The 26,055-nt window shown below is 40.5% G+C and overlaps 1 protein-coding gene across 1 annotated transcript in view; it reads right to left on the bottom strand.

Annotated features, from left to right (window-relative positions):
• The window catches only part of KCNB2 (potassium voltage-gated channel subfamily B member 2), a 422,672-nt gene that overhangs the window by 140,952 nt on the left and 255,665 nt on the right, over window positions 1-26,055 (bottom strand). The gene's annotated exons all lie outside the window — the stretch shown is intronic.

Below are 26,055 nucleotides of genomic sequence, written 5' to 3'. Positions count from 1 at the left end.
GCCGTCTCTGGGGTCACACAGAGTCGGACACAACTGAAGCAACTTAGCAGCAGCAGTAGCAGAGTAGAGTTCCCTGTGCTATACAGGAGGTTCTTATCACTTATCTATTATATATATAGTAGTGTGTACATGTCAGTCTCAATCTTCCAAATTATCCCTCCCCCCTTAAACCCCTGGTAACTATGTTTATTTCTACATTTGTAACTCTATAACTGACTCACTTTGTTGTATACCTGAATACAACATTGTAAATCAACTTTACTCCAAGAAAAATAAAATCATAAGCAGTGGCTGAGCATAGTTCACTGTTTTAAGAAAACGTTCTTTTTTGATTTCATATATATGTATTAATATATGATATTTGTTTTTCTCTGACTTACTTCACTCCATAACAGGCTCTAGGTTCTAGAAAGATAGTACTGATGAAGCTATGTGCAGGGCAGCAAGAGATACAGACATAAAGAGCAGTCTGTGGACACAGTGGGGCAAGGAGAGGATGGGATGAATTGAGAGAGTAGCATTGAAACGTATATATTACCATATGTAAAATAGATAGCTGGTGAGAATTTGCTGTATTACACACTGAGCTCAAATCCGATCTCTGTAACAACCTAGAGGGGTGGGATGGGGTAGGAGATGGGAGGGAGGTTCAAGAGGGAAAAGACATGTATACCTATGACTGACTTATATTGATGTATGGCAGAAACCAACACAATACTGTAAAGCAATTATCCTTCAACTAAAAATAAATAAAAAAGAAACCATCCTTTATGCTTTTATGATAGAAACCTATAACTCCATTTTGTACTGATTATTTTCATGCTTATCATGTCCATTAAACCATGAGTTCCTTGAAGGCCGGGATGATCATTCATTCACCTCTTTATCATTCACTACCAGTGGCCAAGCAGTGTTTGGCATGGAGAAAGCAATCCATCAAGCTTGCTGGGAATTTTACCATATCATTAAAGAGCATCTAGTTCCCATGCAATTTATACTTCTCCAAGACACAGAAAAATGAAGAACCCTTCCAAATTCTTTACATGATGTCTGTAAAACCAGCATACTCAAATATGGCAAGCACTGCACAAAAAAGAAAACTAGAGCTTAGTGGAACTTATGCCTAGAAATATAAAAATCCTCTACCAAATTGGAGCAATTAGAATCTGGTAGTGGTTACAGTCGGACACGACTGAAGCGACTTAGCAGCAGCAGCAGCAGCAGCAGTGGTTTAGTCGCTAAGTTGTGTCTGACTATTGCGACTCCATGGACTGTAGCCTGCCAGGCTCTTCTGTCCCTGGGATTCTCCAGGTAAGAATACTGGAGTGGGTTGCCATTTCCTTCTACATGGGATCTTCCCAACTCAGGAATTGAACCCGGGTCTCCTGCATTGCAGGCAGATTCTGGAAACACATTAAAATAATAAAATGTCATAACTCGGTAGAGACTAGTCAGGAAATAACAGAAAGATTGGTATTAGGAAATGTATTAATACCATTTATCATATTTACGGACTTAAGGAAAACATGATCATTTCTATAAATCCAGAAAAGGTAATTCTCTAAGTTCAGAAACTAATTTTTCATTAAAAAATTAAAGTAAAAATTGATAGCTACTTTTTTGATATAAAAATGTATCTCTATATCTTTATCCAGCCATCCATTTATCCATCATCCATATCAGCCAAAAACTGGTATCAAAATTAATAGAGAAACATAAACAGCATCCCTGCTAACATTACAGATTAGATAAATACCCACTATTACTACTGTTATTTAACAAAATTAGACAAGGAAAAGAAATTAGAAATAAAAACTGGAAAGAAGGAGATAAATCTAATACTACATTTATGTAAGAGTCTTTATCTAGAAAACCCAAGAGACTCAACAGAAAAAACATTACAAACAATGAGAGAATTCAGTAAGTGGTAACATCAATGAATAGAAATCAACAGTCTTTGTATTTAAATACAAGATAGAAGATACAATGAAAGAAAAGACCCCATTTAGAATAATACTCCCAAAGACAATACTTAATGAGAAATGTGGGAAGTTATATGAAAACTTTAAGACATTTCTGAAGGACACAAAATAAAAGTTAATAGATGTAAAAACACCTCATACACTTGGGATCAGCATACACGGCAACAGAAAGCTGTCATTCCTCCTAATTGAATTTATGAATTAACATAATCCTAATAAAAAATATCAATCAGCTGAAAGAAATGAAACTAGCTGATTCTAAAACCTATTTGGAAAAGAAAATAACCAAGGAGATCCATGAAAATTTTAAGAAAGAAGAGAGAAAAAATGGGACTAACCCTTCCAGATGTTAAAACAACCTATGATGCCTTCATAATTGAATCAGTGTGATATAAGCACCTGAATAGATAGACCAATGGAAGATTAAAAAACAACCCCATCACTTATAGGTCTTTATATATGACAAATGTCTCATTATTAGGATAAAGGGTCATCCATATGGAAACGAAGATCTGGATCCACTTGTCACAGGATGAATTCTCGATGGACCAAGAATTTAAAAGACAACATATTTTTATAAACTTGGAGGGAAAGTCAATTTAAATTCTGACTCAAAATCAGGAAGGTTAAAAAAAACACAAAAAAGAAAACAGATGGATGTTTCTTCCTTACCTGGCATTGTATGTACTTGTTTCAGATAAGTGAAGCTTATTTCCTTAAGTAAGATGTTAGTTGAAAAAGAAATGGTTGAAAGATAGGATGACAGAGGACATAAATATAATCTGGACAGATCTCTTCTCATGAGATGATGATTGTTCATGATTTCTCTTTGCTTTTGACAATTACAACAGCTATACAACAAACTGGACCATAATTTACACATCACAACTTATGTAGTGATTCTCTGCCTTTATGACTGATTTTATCACATTTTAAATACTTAAGAATATCTACCCAGAGACATGTCAGCTTTTGATTGGGATGTTCAAAGAGGGCACCCATTCTTTCTCTCTTCCAAGCAGGAAAACTGCTTGATATGAGGTTCCAAAACTTTGAAAAGTAATACCTCTTTTTTGATAGATGTCTTTCTAATAAATGCAAAAAAAATGTGAATTACTGCATTAGAGGATACTCTTCAAAAACTTGGGAATAGACGATGTATTAATCAGTTTGTTCCCCTCGAATAGCTACATTATAAAATGAACACACAACTGGTCCCATTCAGGGATATTCAAGCATGTCACCTTAAAGACTGTGTGTGGTTAGTCGCTCAGTCGTGTCTGACTCTTGCGACCCCATAGACTGTAGCCTGCCAAACTCTGTCCATGGGATTCTCCAGGCCATTTCCTTCTCCAGGGGATCTTCCTGACTCAGGAATCGAACCTGGGTCTCCTGCATTGCAGACAAACTCTTTACCAACTGAGCTTTGAGGGAAGGCCTTTGTACCACTGTCTTAAGGACAAGTGGTGCAAAGTGTAAAGACAAGACTAGACCACAGCTGGTGGAAGGTACTTCTTTAACTAAACACAGAAGGAACTAACGTGATCATCAGAGAGAAGTTGGTCAACAGTGGACGTATAGACAAAGAAGGACAGAAAGATAAGGTCTTCACCATAGAGGAGTCTGCAGGATTCCTTTCCCTCTGATGGTGACCAGGCATCCTGGCCAGAGAGAGCTCAGGTTTATGGCTCTTACTGTTCAGTTGCTCAGTCATGTCCAACTCTTGACAACCCCATGGACTGTAACATGCCAGGTTTCCCTGTTCTTCACTATCTCCTGGGGTTTGTTCAAACCTGTGGCTCTTGTTCTGGTGAATTATTCACAGCACCTCCTTTCATTCTCAGAATAAAATGGATGATAAGTTAAAAGGACATCCTATCCCTAAGCCTTTATCCTTCTCAGTCTCACCTGTTTCCTCACCTCTGTTTCCTTGCTTCTGAACCTTCTCTGATAAGTCTCTTCAGACTGTGATGATCTGCTCTGATCTCTGATTGGCTTCTTCGCAAGATATTCTTTCTCCCCACAAAGCATCTCAGGTGCAAATAAGGTACCCCTAGTCACCTCAGTTTCAGTTCAGTTGCTCAGTCATGTCTGACTCTTTGCGACCCCATGGACTATAGCACGCCAGGCTTCCCTGTTCATCTCCAACTACTGGAGCTTACTCAGACTCATGTCCATTGAGTTGATGATGCCATCCAACCATCTCATCTTCTGTTGTTCCCTTCTCTTCCTGCCTTCAATCTTTCCCAGTATCAGGGTTTTTCCCAATGAATCAGTTCTTCACATCAGGTGGCAAATTACTGGAGTTTCAGCTTCAGCATCAGTCCTTCCAATGAATATTCAGGACTGATTTCCTTTAGGATGGACTGGTTGGATCTCCTTGAAGTCCAAGGGACTCTCAGGAGTCTTCTCCAACACCAAAGTTCAAAAGCATCAGTTCTTTGGCACTCAGCATTCTTTATAGTCCAACTCTCCCATCCATACATGACTACTGGAAAAACCAAAGCTTTGACTAGATGGACCTTTGTTGGCAAAGTAATGTCTCTGCTTTTTAATATGCTGTCTAGGTTGGTCATAGCTTTTCTTCCAAGGAGCAAGTGTCTTTTAATTTCATGGCTGCGGTCACCATCTGCAGTAATTTTGGAGCCCAAGAAAATAAAGTCTCTCATTGTTTCCATTGTTTCCCCATCTATTTGCCATGAAGTGATGGGACCAGATGCCATGATCTTTGTTTTCTGAATGTTGAGTTTTAAGTCAGCTTTTTCCACTCTCCTCTTTCACTTTCATCAAGAAGCTCTTTAGTTCTTCTTCACTTTCTGCCATAAGGGTGGTATCATCTGCATATCTGAGGTTACTGATATTTCTTCCTGTAATCATGATTCCAGCTTGTGCTTCATCCAGCCCAGCATTTCACATGACGTACTCTGCATGTAAGTTAAATAAGCAGGATGACAATATACAGCCTTGATGTACTCCTTTCCGGGTTTGGAACCAGTCCATTGTTGCATGTCTGGTTCTAACTGTTGCTTCTTGACCTGCAGACAGATTTCTCAGGAGGCCTGGTATTCCCATCTCGTGAAGAATTGTCCACAGTGTGTTGTGATCCACACAGTCAAAGGCTTTGGCATAGTCAATAAAGCAGAAGTAGATGTTTTTCTGGAACTCTCTTCCTTTTTCCATGATCCAACAGATGTTGGCAATTTGATCTCTAGTTCCTCTGCCTTTTCTAAATCCAGCTTGAACATCTGGAAGTTCATGGTTCATGTACTGTTGAAGCCTGGCTTGGAGAATTTTGAGCATCACTTTGCTATTTTGTGAGATGAGTGCAATTGTATGGTAGTTTGAACATTCTTTGGCATTGCCTTACCTAGAAGCTAGGCTCTCCAGGAGCTTGACTCTATAGGTGAAAACCATCCAAGTAGGAGTCACGGTGAGAATGATATTAAGCCAAGGGAATTTTAGTGTTTTTGCCCCATTGACAACAATTAAAAGAGTGATGTAACTGTAGTCATAGTAATGGATGCCAAGATATGCTTGACAGCAAAAGATATAATGGGCTTCCCTGATGGCTCAGATGGTAAAGAATCCATGTGCAATGCAGGTGACCAGGGTTCAGTCCCTGAGTTGGGAAGATCCCCTGAAGAAGGGCATGGCTAGCAACTCCAGTATTCCTGCCTGGAGAATTCCATGGACACAGGAGCCTGGCAGGCTAGAGTCAGTGGGGTCACAAAGAGCTGGACACAACTGAGAGACTAACAAAAAATATAAAGAAAAATAATAAACGGAGGCCAATATCTTTGGAAAAGTGATTAGCCAATTATTTCTTTCCTGTTTGCTCCTTTTTGTAAGGAAAAAAACAGACCAGAGCTACGATATGATCCTGCAACCCCACTCCTAGGCATATATGTGGAGAAAATCGCAACTCAAAAATATACATGCACCTGAATGTTCATTGCAGTGTTATTTACAATAGCCAAGACATGGAAGCAGCCTAAATATCTACCAACAGATGAATGTACAAAGATGATGTGGAGCATATATGGAGTATAACCCAGCCATAAAAAATGGAGTATAACACACAATAGAGTATAACTCAGTCATAGAAAAGGAAAAATAGTGCCATTTGAAGCAACATGGATAGACCTAGAGATTATCATCCTAAGTGAAGTAAGCCAGACAGACAAACAAATGACATCGCTTATATGTTGAATCTAAAAAAATAAAAATTATATAAATGAACTTACATGCAGAACAGAAATAGACCCACAGATGTATGGTTACCAAAGGGACATAGCAGGGAGGGATAAATTAAAACTTTGGGATTAACATATACCCACTGCTCTTATAGGGCTTCCTGGGTGGCTCAGATGGTAAAGAATCTGCCTGCCGTGCAGAAGACCCAGTTTTCTTCCTTGGGTCAGGAAGATCTCCTGGAGAAGGGAATGGCTACCCACTTCAGTATTCTTGCTTGGAGAATCCCATGGACAGAAGAGCCTGGCGGGATATAGTCCATGGAGCCACAAAAAGTTGAACACGACTGAGTGACTAACACTTTCACACTTTCACTACTATATATAAAATAGATAACCAATAAGGACCTACTATATAGCACAAAGAACTGTATTCAATATTTTGTTATAACCTACAAGGAAAAATAATCTGAAAAAGAATATACGTGTGTGTGTGTATGTATATATAAAGAACCTGAAAAAGAATATATGTGTGTGTGTGTGTGTGTGTATATATATAAAGAACCTGAAAAAGAATATGTGTGCGTGTGTGTGTGTATATATATGTGTGTGTATATAAAGAACCTGAAAAAGAATATGTGTGTATATATATACATATATGTACATATATATATATTTAGAGAATCTGAAAAATAATAAAGAATCTGAAAAAGAATATATGTATATATGTATATGTGTATATATATATATATAACTGAATCATTTGCGGTCCACTTGAAACTAACACAACATTGTAAATCACTTCTAATTTAAAAATGTTTATTATTGTAGGCCACCAATGTATTATGATTATTTATTATGAAGCATTATTGTGGCAACAGATAACTGAAAAAGAGTCATTCCTATATAGTGATATTTCTTTTAAAAGAAAGATTACACTGTAAGAATGGCATCTGTTTCTAAATTTTTTTTTGTTGCTCTTATTTTTTTAAAATTTTTATTTATTTATTTTACTTTACAATACTGTATTGGTTTTGCCATACGTTGACAGGAATCCACCATGGGCGTACATGTGTTCCCCATCCTGAACCCCCCCTCCCACCTCCCTCCCCTAAGGTGGAAGGTGTGATGTCAGCCATCAGTCGGCTCCAAATATACTGGAGAATCTGGAGTATTTGCAGTCTTTTGGAAGAGGCGTCCTTGTATACTGATTACCCTTGTCAGAGAAGTGACAGAGGACATAGTTGGGGGCAATATTCATACTATGAAATCATTTTGAAAAAAGTATTTCTCTAATAAAATTGAAAGGAGAAGTCTTTCTCTGTCTCAGAGACCAATGTCCCAGAGCTCATCAACCTTCCTTGCTTTGAATTCTCCAGAGTCATGGGAGCTTGCTGCATGGAGCTACCAGGGAGAGGAGCTCCAAGTTCAATGCTCTCTTTTTGTTCATTTCAATTTTAACTTCATTATAATCTGTAAAGGTCACATATACCTTTGGGTGAAAATAAGATTTATAGGGGAAGGACAATTAAATTTTATATATTAGAGGAGAAACTGGTTTAGGGATATTGGTTAACATGTTTGCCCTAGACTTATGGTTGCTGGGGAGGGGGAGGGATGAATTAGTAGCTTGGGGTTAGCAGATGCAAACTACTATATATAGAGATGGGTAAACAGCAAGGGTCTGTTTACAGGCCCAGCATGGGCTTCCCAGGTGGCTCAGGGGTAAAGAATTTGCCTACCAGTGCAGGAGATGCAAGAGACATGGATACAATCCCTGGGTCAGGAAGATCCCCTGAAGGAAGAATGGCAACCCAGTCAAGTATTCTTGCCTGGAAATCCCATGAGCAGAGGAGCCTCGTGGGCTACAGCCCACTGGGGTCACAAAGAGTCAGACACAACTGAGCGCGTGCACACACACACTCACTGTATGGCACGGGGAACTGTATTCAACATCCTTTAATAAGCCTTAATGAAACAGAAAAAAAAAAAAGTTTGTCTTGGGAAAGAGAAGAGTATTTGAGGTTTGGACTTTATCTCCACATGCACCAGAGTGGACCATCCCCAACCATCATGCAGAGAGGAGCATTTCAATGAAAATACTAGCTCATAATTTACGAGATGTAAAGGCTGCTGTTTCGATTGCTTGAAATGACTAATGTGTCACAAAAGTCTTGAACACAAAAACTACTTCATGCAGTATTTGTTCAAGAAATATCCACTGAGCGCTCTGCTTTGGCCAGATGCTGTGCTAGAATAGCAATCTTTCATGATCCTGTCCTCAAGCATTGTATAGTCTAATGTGGAAAATGGGCATTAATTGAGTAATGAACCAAATAGATATAAAATTATAATTGTGTGAACAGTGAAAGAGGCCCCACCTTTGAGGTGTTCTGAGTAGCACCCTCTGCAAGGTTAGTATTTCAAGGCCCCCGGACTTGGTGCTATGAGTGTATAAAATGAGATGCGATGCAAATTTAGGTTGCAGAAAATTCCCTCAGGTCAAAACTCTGGGCCTGGAGGATAAATAGGCATAATGGAGGTGAAGCGCTGTCTTGAGGGTGGGATGGGGAGATACATCAAGTATATGGTATCCCTGTTTATTCTCCCATTAAATGATCTAATCCTCAATGGTATTAAAACATTTCTCCCAAACACACTAAAAGTGGGTTGTGATTAACATTTTCTAACTGCAAGCATCCTCCAGAACATTTTTCCAGTTCACAAACAAAGCATATGAATTCTGGATCATGTTCAGTGTTAGTGTGGGGACTAGATTACAATGATCTTCTTAGAAATGAAGACTCTACTTAACAGTTTTCATTCAAACACTGAACTGCTTATTACACGCCAGGTATGATACCAGGTGTTTTTTCCCCCACATTCTCCCAGATATTTTATTTATTTTCAATCAAAGTATTAGTTGATTTATAAAGTTTCAGGTGTACAGAAAAATGATTCAGTTTTATGAAATTGTGTTGGCCAAAAAGTTAGTTCAAGTTTTCTGTAAGACCTTACAGAATTCTTTTTCAGATTCTTTTCCATTACAGTTTATTGCACAACATTGAATACAGTTTCTTGTGCTATACAGTAAATTCTTGTTGTCTATTTATTTCATACGTAAGTAGTGTGTATCAGTTAAACCCAAATTCCCAGTTTATTCCTCCACCGCCCCTTTCCCCTTTGGTAACCATAAGTTTGTTTTCTATATCTGTGAGTCTATTTCTGTTTTCTAAAAAAGTTCATTTGTATCATTTTTATAGATTCCACATATAAATGATACTATATGATATTTGTCTTAGTCCATTTACTTTGTGTGATAATCTCTAGGTCCATCCATGTTGCTGCAGATGGCCTTATTTCATTATTTTTACGGCTAAGTAATATATATTATATATATATAGGTGGTGCTAGTGGTAAAGAACCCACCTGCCAATTCAGGAGACATAAGACATGTGGGTTCAATCCTTGGATTGGGATGATCCCCTGGAGTAGGAAATGGCAACCCACTCCAGTATTCTTGCCTGGAGAATCCCAGGGACAGAAGAGCCTGAAAGGAGTCCATGGAGTTCCAAAGAGTCAGACATGACTGAAGCAACTTAGCATGCATATCTATCTACCTATATTTCCCCTAAATGGATCACAGCCTTGTTGTGGTGAAGGGGCTTGCATAACTCAATGAAACTATGAGCCATACTGGGCAGGGCCACCCAAGACACACCACATCCTCTTTATACATTCACCTGTTGATGGACATTTAGGTTGCTTCCATGTCTTGCCTAATGTGAATAGTGCTGCTATGAACACTGGGGTGCATGTATGTTTTTGAACTAGAATTTTCATCTTTTCTGGAACTATGCTCAGGAGTGGGATTGCTGGATCATGTGATAGTTCTATTTTTGGTTTTTTGAGTTCTATACTGTATGGAAAACACTTTCATACTGTTTTCCATAGTGACTGCACCAATTTACATTCCCACCAACAGTGTAGGAGCATACCAGTTGTTGTTTATGATACTATTGTATATGAAACAGATAACTAATAAGGACCTACGGTATAGTACAAGGAACTCTATTCAATATTCTGTAATGATTTATATGGGAAAAGGATCTAAAAGAGAGTGCATAACTGATTCACTTGGCTATATAGCAAAACCTAACACAACATTGTAAGTCAATCATACACCAATAAAAATTAATTAAAAAGAAAGCCTAAAGGAAAGATTCAAATATAAACGAAGAAAATAAATTAATAAAACTATGACATGAAACATCATTTGGCAGTTCAAACATCTGTTGTCATCTGAAGATTTTTATTTAGGAGCATTTGTTCAGTTCAGTTCATTTTAGTCGCTCAGTCATGTCCGACTCTTTGTGACCCCATGATTCATAGCCTCCATGTCCATGACCAACTCCTGGAGTTCACTCAAACTCATGTCCATCGAGTTGGTGATGCCATCCAGGCATCTCATCCTCTGTCGTCTGCTTAGGAGCATTATGAAATGTCAAAAATAATGAAATAATTACTACATAGATTTAGATGCTTCTTATCAACATATGTATTCTGACATATGTCAGTGACATGCAGGGAACTGCAGACAGAATTCATTCGATTTCATGGTTTTGGAGCTCATATTAGAAGACTATGTTTGAGAGCAGAAGTGATCGCTGGTGTGTAAGATGTAGTGAGGTCAAATCGAAGGCTGTATATAGCCAGACTCAGAAACACTGCCACCTGAAGTTTCTTGGCTCGTGTGTAACTTGCACTGAAACTCCTGAAAAGGTGGCTGCTGTTTAGTCACTAAGTTGTTTCTGACTCTTTGGGACCCCACCCCATGGACTGTAGCCCACCAGGCTCCTCTGTCCATTGGATTTCCCAGGCAAGTGGGTTGCCATTTCCTTCTCCAGGGGGTATTCCTGATGCAGGGATCAAACCCTTGTCTATTGCTTGGCAGGTCGATTCTTTACCACTGAGCCACCTGGGAGGCCCACTGACAAGGTTAGCACCAGGAAAATTGCCCAGGTAGGATGTTTTAGTGATTTTTCAGTTCCTTTAATAGCATTTCTGCTTTACTAACTGGGTTTGCCTTTCTGTTTCCTTCACTCTGGTTTCTTATTTCTCCTGAAGTCCCTTACTAACTCAATAGAGGATTTAGAAAAACACTCACTTTATTTGGGTTTATTTTTTTCCTTGTTTTTTTCTTTCATTTATTTTTTTCCTGAAGAAACATGTGACCCAAACTGAGACAGACATTCATTCTGGTCTTACATTAGTATGGTACAGAAGTGGCTGCCTTTCCCCTGCCTGGATGCCGTCGAGATGTGGTGTTTTCTGATTTGTGATGCTAAGCAGTTTCCTGGGACCCAGTGGGCAAGTCAAACACCAATATCTGTATGAGCCACAAAAAGCAGACCTCAACTTCGTGATGCTGTGAGTAGAATCCCAAGGAATGTTAGTCTGATGTGTGCAAAGGAAGATGGAAGCAGGAAGAACAGAGCTACTCTCAGAGCCAAGCAGAACATTTAGAAGTGGACAGCGCCTGCAGAAGCCATCCATAATTAGTAACAGGCATAATAGTAACTCACATCTGCCAGGTAGGTCAAGTTTACAAGGGCCTACTCACTGAAGAGTATATTCTGTGATTCTCATAACAACCTTGGATTTCAGAAAACAGCTCGCTTGCATTGGCTGGCACATTGTATATGGGTCATATACTTCATCTCAAAAGCTCTTTGGGGACCAGGCATGCTTTGAGATATAGGACAGAACCAACACTGTCTGTGTGCTGTAAAACCGTAGCTTCCCAAAACAGCTATAAGTCTCCTACTGATTGTTAGTGGGTGCATATTTAGGCCTGGTGGTTGTGTTAAAAATCTCAATTATTTTTCTTCCTGGGGAGGTCTTTGATGGTGGATTGCACTCTCCGAAATGTCTCTTCCTTTTTCCTTCAGGGCAGACTCTTCATTCTGGTTGTGATGAAGATGTATGGGATGGTGGGGGAGGGGAGAAGATATGAAACCACGTGATCACTCTCTCTAGCCCTTTGAGTCTACTTCTGCTCTTTGTTCTGTGCTTCCTCAGCTATTTCCTTCAGGGTACTTCTAACAATCGGAATTACTTTGCTAATTTCTTTGTTGTCTGTCTCCCTCATTACAATATACACTTCATAAGTGTAGAGACCTATGCTTGCTACCACCACGTCCGGAGCGTGTACCTGATACAGGCCTGTACTAGGCTTTCAAGAAATGCCAGCTGAATGAATGATTGAAATCGTCCTACATTCCTCTATTAAGGGTTTCCTTCTGCTATATCTTCGATTAAAACACTGGTCACTTTTCATTAGTCGGGGGCCTGGAATGGAGTAAAACCACAGAGTTCACGTAGTCAACCTCTGCCATTTAACAAATGAAGAAATTGAACCGCGGAAGTTGTGGTTCTTTCCCAAGGTCAGAGCCAGGACTAGAGACAGGTCATGTTTCCCCATCCATCTCAGTGCCCTTCCCACCTCACCCTGACTGCTCATAGAGAAACAGGGCTTCCACAGAGAAGGACCATGTTTATAAAATGTTCCAATGATCAGTCCTCTTTGCACAAAGTTTACCCCTGCAGGGCTCCTGCACAAGCGCTGAAGAGGAAAGTGAAAGTGAAAGTCGCTCAGTCGTGTCCGACTCTTTGCGACCCCATGGACTATATAGTTCATGGAATTCTCTAGGCCAGAATACTGGAGTGGGAAGCCTTTCCCTTCTCCAAGGGATCTTCCCAACACAGGGATGGAACCCAGGTCTCCCACATTGCAGGCGGATTCTTTATCAGCTGAGCCACAAGGGAAGCCCAAGAATACTGGAGTGGGTAGTCTATTCTTTCTCCAGCAGATCTTCCTGACCCAGGAATTGAACTGGGGTCTCCTGCTTTGCAGACGGATTCTTCACCAACTGAGCTGACAGAAGAAGAAGCATACTATAAACTGGTTTGTAAATTCCAAGACATGATGATGTGGGTAGGGTCCCATGCCTTGAAAGCAAGTACAAACATTTTGGTTGGTTACATTATCTAAAGAACCAAACTGAAAATGGGTTTGAGGTTGAGAGAAGCATAAATCATCCTGGTAAAACTATGGATAAAAAGGCTAATTTAGAACACCACTGGCTCAACAGATTGGGCTAACCATACACACACACACACACACACACACACACACACACACGTGCTCAGTTGTGTCTGACTCTTTGGAACCCTTTAGATGGTAGACCGCTAGGCTCCTCTGTCCTTGAGCTTCTCTAGGCAAGAATACTAGAGTAGAGTGATATTTCCTTCTCCAGGGGAATCTTCCCAACCTAGAGATTGAACTGGCATCTCCTATATCTCCTGCATTGCAGGCCAATTCTTTACCTGCTGAGCCACTGGGGAAGCTATATGTACATATACACACATTGGAGGAGGCAATGGCACCCAACTCCAGTACTCTTGCCTGGAAAATCCCATGGATGGAGGAGCCTGGTAGGCTGCAGTCCGTGGGATCGCTAAGAGTCAGACATGACTGAGCGACTTCACTTTCACTTTACACTTTCACTTTTCACTTCCATGCATTGGAGAAGGAAATGGCAACCCACTCCAGTGTTCTTGCCTGGAGAATCCCAGGGACAGGGGAAGCCTGGTGGTCTGCCATCTATGGGGTTGCACAGAGTCGGACATGACTGAAGCGACTTAGCAGCAGCAGCATACACAAACATATGCATGCATGTGTGTATATATATATATTTCTGCATTTGCAGCAGGAATAGCTCAACAACACAGCTGTATGCAGGAACACAGATTCATACTTTAAGATAATGTTCTTAAATTCCACCTTGTCATTTCCTTAGGGGCCCCACACCCCAACATGTCGCCCTTGGAAAGCAAGAACAACAATAATCTCTTTCTCATGGTTGTCTGATTTCACAGCTGCTAGCTCCATGACTAGAAACATGGCCAAAGGGAGAACGTTTACCTCTGCAGAGGGAGGACAGAGATCTGGAGAAGACCTCTCTTTCTTAATATATGTGATCTGCTGAACTTTGTTTTCCAATTTGCTATTGTAAGTTGTCTGGCTTGTGATCCTAACAATTACAATAAGTAACAATGACTGAGCAGCTACAATGTGGGGAGCACTGATATGAGTGCTTCACAGATACTACCGCACGTGAACCTCACAATTATCTTTGTGGTGTGAGGATCCACCTTTGCCTGTGAAGAAACTGAACTTGTAAGTGGTAGAACTGGCATATGAACTTGGGAAGTTTGGCACCAGTGCCCACCAACCAAGTCACTTTAATATTTAATGATTTGAAATGATATTTGAAGTGATTTGAAGTGATATTCTCTTTAATGATTTGAAGTGATATTCTCATTGTAACATTTATGTTAAGGGCTAAAGACCACTACTCTGTGAAACCTTGGGATCCAGTACTTTCTTTTTCTTTTCTGTTTTTTTGGGGGAGGGGGGAGCCAGTACTTTCTTTTCGATACTTTCACTTGATCAGATCCTTAGTTACCCCTCCCAAGCCGCAGCTCCAGCTCTGAGAAGCGTGGACACTGTTTTGCATCTTGGTATCGCCAGTTGTCAGCACAGTAGCTGACAAGTACAGATAACAGATGTTCACACAGTCTTTGTTCACTGAGTGAATGAATTTTCCTAATCAATTGCCTTTCATTTTGTTAATAATACAGAAAACCCTTACAAGTCATCTTCAAATGTTATGGCTTAATTAGTAGTTAATTTAGCTAAACCTCTGGAGAGGGGGGTGGTGTGGACAGCAAGGAAGTAGAAAGGAAGCATAATATTGATTAAAACCTTTGATGTGAGTACAATAAGATAATAATACCAATCTTCATCTGCAGAAGAATCAATTTTATTTTATTTTTGCTGTCCCCAGGCACATACATCTTCCCCATTGTGACCCTATTTTTCAAGTGACCATCGACAATTTTTATATCGTGGTGATACTTTATAACTCAAAACTGTCTCCACTTCCTCTTTGTTTACTATGGAGAACAGTATGGAGGTTCTTTAAAAAACTAAAAATAAAACCCCATTTGACAAATAAATCCCACTATTGGGCATATACCCTGAGAAAACAATAATTCAAAAAACACATGTACCCCAATGTTCAGAGCAGCACTATTTACAATAGCTAGGACATGGAAACAACCCAGCTGTCCATCAACAGATGAATGGATAAAGAAGATGTGGTATACAATAAATATACAATGGAATATTACTCAGCTGTAAAAGGGGATGAAATTGAGTCATTTGTAGTGATGTGGATGAACCTAGAGACTGTCATACAGAGTGAAGTAAGTCAGAAAGAGAAAAACAAGCATCATATATTAATACATATATATGGAATCTAGAAAAATAGTACTGATGAGCCTATTTCATAGGGGAGGAATAGAGACGCAGACATAGCAAATGGACTTGTGGACACAGGGAAGGGGAGGGTGGAACAAATTCAAAGAGTGGCTTTGACATATATATACTTGTATGTGTAAAATAGACAGCTAATGGGACATTGCTCTACCGCATAGGGAGCTCAGCTTGGTGCTCTATGATGACCTACAGGGATGGAATGGGGAGGTGGGAGGGAGGTTCTAGACGGAGGGGATATATGTACACAAATGGCTGATTCGCATTGTTGTACAGCAGAAATTAACACAACATGGTAAAGCAACTACACTCCAATTAGAAAAAAAAAAGCTTAGATTTTTAAAAAAGTATCAATTTTCCAGATTCTGTATTCCATCACAGCAGTGAGTAAAGATGATAATATGCGGTTGCATGTAGGCTTTACGAAGAAAAACAATAAAGGAAAGGAACAAAGCAGGTATATTGGTTCTTGTTGGCTATTGTGCTGAACCACTGAGCAAGGCCCCTAAAACATTTCTCTTGCCTCCCTACTATCTCTCCCCACTTCAATATACAGCACGCCTGCATGCTAAGTCATTTCAGTTGTGTCCAACTCTTTGTGCCCCCATGGACTGTAGTCTGCCAGGCTCCTCTATCCATGGGATATCGACTCCTGTACTGGAGTGGGTTGCCATGCCCTCCTCTAGGGAATCTTCCCTACTCAGGTTGTGTCTCTTACATCTCCTGCACTGAAAGGTGGGTTCTTTACCACCTTAAAATGAAAGTGAAAGTCACTCAGTCATGTCTGACTCTTTGAACTATACAGTCCATGGACTTCTCCAGGCCAGAATACTGGAGTGGGTAGCCTTTCCCTTCTCCAGGGGATCTTCCCAACCCAGGGATTGAACCCAAGTCTCTGCATTGCAGGTGGCTTCTTTACCAGCTAAGCCACAAGGGAAGCCCAAGAATACTAGAGTGGGTAGCCTATCCCTTTCCAGCAGATCTTCCTGACCCAGGAATTGAACTGGGGTTTCCTGCATTGCAGGCAGACTCTTTACCAATTGAGCTGTTTACCACCTGGGAAACCCCAAATATATGTGCTGCTGTTCTGGTATCAGAAACATGATCACAACAGTCTTTCTCTATCTTAAGTCCTATGATAGCTCCCCAAGGCTTGGGAATGAGTGTAACTTCATATATGGCCCCAATCCCTAGTCATCACAACTAGACTCAACTTCCTCTCCAGACCCTACCCACCCTACTATGTCCTCTCATCTCCCCTCACTCTCGTCATACTGAATCACTGTTGGTTTTTTTTGAGAGGGGGAACAAGCCACTCTCACATGCCTTTGCACAGAGTTCTCTCTTGCAAACGTCTTCCTGTTGACACACACGTCCTTCTCCTTCCTGAATGGAAAGGTAAAGCTACTGTTCAAGGTCAGGCCCACTCATCACCTCCTCCATGCTTTTTCTGCTCCGCCAACCACATCATCACAGCAGCCTGGTTGGAGAGCAGCTTATACTCCTCATTCATGCTTCCTGCTTCTCTCTGCCTTTGCCACTACGCCCCAGTACTGGGCTGTCATTCACAGTTCTCTCAGTGTTGTGTCCACCTGACCTTACATCAAAACTATCTTGGAAACACTCAATACCGGTGTCACTGTCCACAGGCACCAACATTTTCTCCTTGTCTTCCAGACCTGCGAAGTCACAGGATTAGAGAGAGGAGGCAGTGTTATTATGTCCCATCTGTAGAGCTGTGATGGGCTTCCTAGGTGGTGCTAGTGGTAAAGAACCTGCCCACCAATGCAGGAGATGCAAGAACGTAGGTTCGATCCTTGGGTTGTGAAGATCCTCTGGAGGAGGGCATGGCAACTCCCTCCAGTATGTTTGCCTGGAGAACCCCATGGACAGAGGAGCCTGGTGGACTACACTCCGTGGGGTCCTAAAGAGTCAGACACGACTGCGCAACAATAACAACAACAGCTGTCAGCAGGCCATGACCACATTTTCCCAGTGGAACATCAATTCTCAGTGGAAGATATTTCAGATGTTCTACTACATTCATCAAAAGAGCAAAGGAAACCATTTTTCTGATGTGAAAAAGAGAAGGAAGCTGCTTACATGTCTACTAATTAGGTCATTGTTACTTATCCTGAGCCTGAACGCTAACCAGAAGTGAAAACCATAAAGGATGGCAGAGATTGTTAGTCTCCATTAGGGGTGTCAAACATGGCATTTGACAACAACACTGGCAATCATGTGGGTCCCTAAGAGGATGACTGAATTCATTAACACACTGATGTCAGACTTCAGAGTAGCTTTTAGCTGCAGAGTTTAAATCTTTGTCATCCCCAGTCAGATATAAACAAACAAGTGATTGAAGGGAGAAGGGCTACAGAGACCGTTGTTATATAGGTAAATGACCCAACCAACTTCCTCTAAGTTGATTACAAAAGAAAATGAACATCTGTTCTTAGTACATTGTAGTATGTATTTAATTAAAACCAACATGATCTCAGCAGAGCAGAAGGAAGATCATTGATACTTTGGAGTGTATGTCAACCCAGACACAACACTTACAGAGACAAGGATTTTTCTCTGCGTATGTGACTTTGCAGACCAAAGGCGATACTCCGTGTTATTCTAAGAGCAGGGATTCTATGAGTGTAATCATTTCTATCAATAATTAATGCAATACATCTATGCATTTAGGCATTATTTGTCATCTCAAAGTCTTTGCAAATTGCCTTATTTGCCCCTCTAGGATGGAAAACACTGCATCAATTACTGAAAAATATTCAGCTCTGTGGTAGAGCATCACAGCTGTCTGATACCAAACAACAGCACAACACAACGATTGAAGAGAAATGTGGTCGAATTCTGGAACCAATTAAAACTACGAGGATAAATGAGGTAGGAGGAATGTAATTAGCCAAATTGAGATCCAGGCAGGCTAACAGGACTAATAATAGCCTCATCTTTTACAGAGATTTAATAAGGAAATCAGTTGCTTAATTTTTCCTTCAAATGTTAAGTTTTTCCCTCTGTAGAGTCTGGAGGAAGTGGCTTAAATGACTCTGCATTTGTTTTAGCAAATGCGTTAGATGGGAAATGAGGCCATTTTGCTGCTTTTTTGTTCAGTCTCATAGCCGTCAATGGCTCCATCTGGAAAACTTCCACTCCTGCTCCAAGGCTGATTACAAGCCACTTTTTCATAGATACATTCTCTGATGTGCCCAGATACATAATCTCCTTCTTGGTGGCTTTACTGCCTTTATCCTACATCTACAGGTGCCCTCATTATATTATATAATGAGCCCTGGTGACTCAGGCAGTAAAGAATCCGCCTGCAATGTGGAAGACCCAGGTTTGATCCCTGGGTCAGGAAGATCCCCTGAAGAAGGGAATGGCAACCCATTCCAGTATTCTTGCCTGGAAAATTCCATGGACAGAGGAGCCTGGCAGGCTATAGTCCATGGGTTTGCAAAGAATCGGACACAATTGAACAGCTTTCACTATTGAGGTGGTGGGGAATTTGTCTTCCTCCCTTAGACCTAAGAGCAAGTGCCATGTTATTTATTTTTAGATATCCAGTGCTTCAATCCATGCTTAATAAATATATTTTGAAATCAGGAAATGCTCCAGAAAAAAATTAGAGATGCTGAAAAATATTTAGAAACAAAATGATCTACACAAATAATGTTATCCCTTTGCTTCCATGCAAACAGGAAGAACAGACTTAGGTTCACCGTGGGGAAGGGAGAGGGTGGGATGAATTGAGAGAGCAGTATTGAAACATATACATTACAATATATAAAATACATAGCCAGTGGGAATTTGCTGTATGATGCTGAGAACCCAAAGCAGGTGCTCTGTAACAACCTAGAGGTATGGGATAGGGAGGAAGTTTAAGAAGTAAGGGGGCATATGTACACCCATGGCTGATTCATGTTGATGTATGGCAGAAACCATCACAATATTGTCAAGTAGTTATCTGCCAATTAAAAATAAAATAAAAATTAAAAAAGGATTGTAGACATTACATTATATGTATTTTACCACAATACATATAAAATTTATTTAAAAAAGCATATCCCAGGGGGAAATGGGGAGAGGGATAAATTGGGAGATTGGAATTGACATATACTCACAGTGTTGTTGTTGTGTTAGTAGCTCAGTCGTGTCTGACTCCATGGACTGTAGCCCACCAGGCTCCTCTGTCCATGGAATTCTTCAGGCAAGAATACTGGAGTGGGTTGCCACGCCTTCCTCCAGGGCATCTTCCCAACCCACAGATGGAACCCAGGTCTCCTGCATTGCAGGCAGAGTCTTTACCATCTGAGCCACCAGGGAAACCCCATATACACACTGCTATATATAAAACAGATAACTAACAAGGACCTCTTATATAGCACAGGGACTCTACTTGATGCCCTGTAATGACCTATATGGGAAAAGAAACTAAAAAAGAGTGGAAATATGTATATCCATTCACTTTGCTATACAGCAGAAAGTAACACAGCATTGTAAAGCAATTACATACCCCAAATTTTTTTCAAAAAGTACGGTGTCATATTATCCAACCTTTAAAGTTTAGATCTAAAACTTAACTATAGTTGGTACAACATCCATCTTCCCAAGGGGGCTCACCAAAATAGGGTTCAGGGGAGATCAGTGAATATATTCTATTCTTTTTACAAACAGATAAAAGGGACACTGCTGTCACTAAAGATACCTTAGGTTTTTAGGATAACCATCTAAAAAAGGGGGTTTGTGATGACCCAATATGCTACATAACACATCTATTTCAGTCAAGTAATGGCATCGTTGAAACACAGGGCTCTAGCAGGACTTAGTAATGGTCCCATCCTCTCTAGGTCTAAGAGGGATTTATCAATAGCTTGCATTGTTTTCCCTAAGAGGAAACATAAGATTTAAGTCAGGATTTTTCCCTTTCATCTTTTGAGCCACTGGTGAATCGTCTCACACAGGAAACAGAATGAATGTAATGTGAGGAAAACAATACAAAGAGCTTCTTGCACCAACCTCAGGGGGAATAAAAATTTCCTTCTTTCAGGAAGACTCTGAACCTGCAGGGAAGTTTTAACTCTCGGATGGCATCCTTATTATTGGAAGCCAAACACCAGAATATTAGAGGCCATTTTTATCATCAGTAAAAGCAACATCACTCTATGAAGTGTCACTTCAGAAGGAGAGTCAAAAATTCTATCTGTTATGATAATAAACACAACTGCAGCCAACTGCATCCTTGCCCTTGGAGGGCGGGTTAGGGGACAAAAATATCTATGAAAAGGGAGTAGAGATTGTGTCATTGGCAAAACTTATTCACTGACACCCAACACACAAATTTGGCTTCCTGTGTGGTGCTAGTGGTAAAGAATGCGCCTGCCAATGCAGGAGATGTAGAGACATGGGATCGATCCTTGGGTTGGGACCATCCCCTGGAGAAGGAAATGGCAACTCAGTTCAGTATCCTTGCCTGGGAAATCCCATAGACAGAGGAGCCTGGTGAGCTACAGTCCATGGGGTTGCAGGAGTTGGACATGACATAGAGACGAAACCACCAACAGAAAGTAATGGACCGTCTATGGAGTTCTAAGATAAAATCATATTTTCTCAAATATGGAGCCTTAGGGAGCTAGAGACACTGACTCAAGTGGGCTACTGGCCTCACTGGGGATTCTTTACAGACATTCATAGTAATAAACAAGCTATCTCAGGAATATTTAATTCAAATTTATTTAATAACCAACAATTATGGACCAAGACATGTAGTGTCCCATAATTAAAGACAACTCCATAAACATTCATGAATTATAGCTGAATAAAATGAAGAAGTGTAGCAAGTTGTATTTTCCACTGAATACATTTTTTTTTGAAGGAGGAATACTGTTATATTCTAATGACATGATGCTTCTTCCAACCTAGGTTTCTAAGAGCTTTTTTCCCTACTGTCTTCTTCAACCTATGAAGATATTATGAAAAGCAAAACAACAAACATTTACCTCAAGGTATTTCATGGACACTTGGGTAAAAGCCTGATTCTCCATCTAAATATAGATAGTTCTGATTATTTCAGTCCCATGCTCAAAAACTTTCCAAATCTAGGGCTTACAGATGAAACTCAAACTTATGAACTTGGTTTTCACACTGGGCCAGCCTCAACCAGCCAGCCCGATGGGCTCTTATTCTCCCTTCGCACTGATGCACGAGGCAAACCCTTATCCCTTTTCGTGTCCCACAGTGAGGTCTTCTGGTTTCTGGAAGTGCTAAAGAAATTTATTTTATCAATGTTTTGAAAGCAAACATATGAAAGGCTAAGGAAATTTATTTCATCAGTGTTTTGAAAGCAAATAATTTTTATTTAAGTAATACTAGGCTTTGTGAAGTTTTGAAGACCAAACATGTTTTGGAGTATAATAATAATGTGGTTAGGGGCAGTGTGTTTTGGTTGAAAAGAGTCGAGTCCTTTCCAAATTTTTATCTATTGTTTAGTGTTTTAGACTGGGGATCAGAAGGAATGTATTATTTTGCTGTATAGTTAAGAAATTTAGCTATATCAAATACCTTGATTTGCTCAAGGTATCAGCACTAGACTGATATTGAGGAAAAAGTTATTCTCCAGTACATTTTATCTGACTTTCTGAATTATGCAAAACAAGTGTGGTGATATGACCAAAGGTCATCCACAAGAGTTGAGAAGATGGTAATGGGCCGTTCTCTCACTGTCTTCACACAAGGTACATGCAGCTGGAGTGTCTGCATTTTTAAACTAAGGCCTTTAATTAAGAAAGCTGTGCCATGAGATTCCCATTTTGACACAATCATTGAGCCCAGCTGAGGTGGTGCCATGTTGAAGAGATGGTCTTAGAGAAGAACCACTCAGGAGACTGCAAGAGGAGAGATAGTAAGAGATTCTATTTACTTATCTGTCACTTCCTTGACTCACCAGATAGTCATGTGGGAATATGCTCATCCTGGGCCTCTTCCCCTAAAAGTCCATTCCTTATAGGGATCTGGCCAACCATCTGTATCAATCCACTAGAAATCTACCACCCTGGACTGCATGGTGTGGCCTCCTTGCTATTAGGGCAGGTCATATTGTACCAGTGGGGCTGGATGAAGTAGGGAACTAGAAATGGAAAAGAAGCCAGTAGGTTTGTGTGTGTGTGTGCGTGCATGTGTGTGTGTGTGTGTGTGGTGTGGAAGGTGGAGATGGGCCTGGCATGAGGGGGAGTGGGCTTTCATTATCTCACCAAAAAGAAACTCACCATTTATTAGCATCTTTGACTGTCACAGTTCCCAACTGGCAGAGCTAGGTTTTAGCCTCAGCTACTTTTAGGTTGGAAAAGACCCTGATGCTAGGAAAAACTGAAGGCTAAAAGAGAAGAGGGAAGCAGAGGATGAGATGGTTATTTAGCACCACTGACTCAACAGACACAAATCTGAGCAAACTCTGGGAGACAGTGAAGGACAGGAGAGCCTGGTGTGCTGCAGTCCATGGGGTCACAAAGAGTTAGACACAACTTAACGACTGAACATCAACAAAGTTTTCGGTTTCCAGGAGTAGAATAACAGGATAATGAAAGGAAAAGTCCACATTGTCAAGCACTTATTCAACAATTCTATAAGGAAGGCATTGCTCTCAGTGCTACAGAATATGTTATTAAAACAAACAAACAAACAAAAAAAACTACGTGTAGAACCTGTCTTGAGGAAAAGCTTCAGTTCCAGTGGGTGTGTCAGAGCATTCATGCTTGGGGCCCTGAAGAACTGCATGTCAGTTTCGGGTTGCTATTGAAAGACAGAGTTTTGGGGTGAAATACTATCTTTGTAAGCTGGTCTTAAGGCGCAGCAAAGGAACTTCCCATGGGTATCATACATTGAGGTTAAGCCTGCAGAGTTCCAGGCCTAGGGCTATTTTCTTCAAACCTATAAAAATGCAAAACATATAGCTTGTCTCTCAGGATCAGGGATAGACAGAATTGTTGTAGGTTTTCCAAACTTGATCCATCATATAGCATTCTGATAAAAATATTTTGAAAGAAAGGACGCATTGTATGAGTGTTAAGAAGGGAAAAGATGGGCAAAGAAGGGCAAAGAATATTGCAGATGACAAGTGGTGGGGGGAAGGCATCCAGAAAATGTTTTGAGATAGATGCAAAACTTTAAAAGTCTTGACCATAAGAAACTAAGAAAAAACCCAAAAGACAAGAGCCCTCTTTTAGCTCTTTGTCCACCTCTTTCTCCCTGACTTCCCAAAAGACTATCGTGGGGTACAGTAGCATTACAGACAAGCCCTTGGGAGTTGTCATGGACTAGCCACAGCTGCCAAACTCATCATCTAGTTCAGGCCACGTTACTGTGAGCGATGTGGGTAATTGGTTTCGCAGTGCCATGCTTTGTCAGCAAAGGATTACCCCAGATGAATGAGAACACGTTCTAAACCTGGTAGGTGTTGGAGGTAAAATCCCACAAACCTCATCTCACAGTATTACTATTCCCCTTTGTAGCACATTTTCTTGGTGAGAGAATTAAAAATATAAGTAGAATAAATTGATCAAATTATAGAGAAGTTAAAAGCTGAACTCCTAAGTCTAGGTAAGCACTACTGGACAGGCTTCCTCTGAGCACACAGAGCCTGGAGGGATCTGATTCCACCACAAATGGGGTCACTTTTTGTTTTTTAATTGCATTCATAGCTTTGCTGTGGCTGCTAAGTCACTTCAGTTGTGTCCAACTCTTTGTAACCCCATGGACTGTAGCCCTCTAGGCTTCTCTGTCCCTGGGATTCTCCAGGCAAGAATACTGGAGTGGGTTGCTATTTCCTTCTCCAATGCATGCATGCTAAGTCGCTTCAGTCATGTCCAACTCTATGTGACCCTTTGGACAGCAGCCCACCAGGCTCCTCCATCCACAGGATTCTCCAGGCAAGAATACTGGAGTGGGTTGCCATTTCCTTCTCCATTCTGCTCAGTAATTTTCAGATAAATAATAACTTTTCTGGACAATCGCAAAGTGCAACTGGAATTCCCTATGTGAGTCATATGCACACAGAAGCATACTTTCCAGTTGGTGGTAAGTGATAAGTAGCGATAAGAATTTGGTGACAGACTAAAGTTCTCATTTAATTACTTTAGCCACAATAAGATCTAAAATATTCTTGTTTGGCTTATTTCTTCTGTGCAACAGATTAAAGACTATTTTCCTGGTATTCATTTCTAGAAGAGTTTAATAGAGTATCTTGATTTTGTAATTTTTAGTAAGTTGAGGGCAGGAGGAGAAGGGGACAACAGAGGATGAGATGGTTAGATGGCATCACCGACTCAATGGACATGAGTTTGGGTAAACTCTGGGAGTTGGTGATGGACAAGGAGGCCTGGCGAGCTGCGGTTCATGGGGTTTCAAAGAGTCAGACACGACTGAGTGACTGAGCTGAACTGAACTGAGAGTAAATCTGATTAGACTGAATAGGTACATAAATCCCAACCTAATTATCTCAATAAATGCCCTGCAAGTTTACAAATTCTTGCACTGTACCAGTGAGAAGCTGAAAATCATCATTACTTCAAAATTTGACACGAATCAGTATTTTGAAACGGTCCTAAAGTCACAGGAATAGTGATGAAATAACACATTTGTTTTCTATTCCTTTGGAAAGTTACCAAATTTCTAGCTGTACAATTAACATCAGCAAGCTGTTTGCCTCAATAAACAGGAGAAAGTGTATTTAGCTCTCTATCGTTTTAAACCAAAGATCACCTTTTTCATTTTGGTCTTCTGTACTTGTGATGAAAACCCAGGAATGTATGAGAAATGTTAGATATTGGTTGTAAAGAGTAAACCTGAATCTGTAATAGTTCAAACACAGATGATCCCAATGGCTCCAAACAGGTGGTCACCCCATGACAAACAAACCTGAACAAATATTTCCCTCGGTAAATACTTCCTGGTGATATAAAAGATCATGGGTCATAAATGTGATACTCAATGTAAGGCATGCCAGATGGAGCCTTCAAAGGGCGACTCTTATGATCTATTTATGACTGCAAGAAGGGAGTTTACTTCTGTGGTCTACTTTCTCTTGGGTGTTCAATGCTATATTGCAAGTTGAACAACAGCTTCTGAGGGCTACGTATTCATCCTTCCGTCATTGTGAACAAAAGACTCACCTTTTTGCAACACTTTAAAATTACAAGAGCTAATTTTGTTACTGATGCATCATTCTAAGCATCTGTGAGCAAGACTCTTGCTCACTTGATGTAGGAAGAGGGACAGAAATATGCTGCTCCTAGCAATGGAGACACATAGAGAACAGACTTATGGACACGGCGGTGGAGGGGAGGAAGGAGAGGGTGGGATGGATGGAGAGAGTAACATGGAAACATACATTATCATATGTAAGATAGAGAGCCAATGGGTATTTACTGCATGACTCAGGGAACTTGAACAGGGGCTCTGGGCTCTAACATCCTAG

The sequence above is a fragment of the Budorcas taxicolor genome, chromosome 14 (genome assembly GCF_023091745.1).
Source record: "Budorcas taxicolor isolate Tak-1 chromosome 14, Takin1.1, whole genome shotgun sequence".
In the NCBI taxonomy this organism is placed as follows: Eukaryota; Metazoa; Chordata; class Mammalia; order Artiodactyla; family Bovidae; genus Budorcas; species Budorcas taxicolor.
The sequence above is the reverse complement of the archived record's forward strand: the minus strand, read 5'-3'. Positions and strand labels throughout refer to the sequence as shown.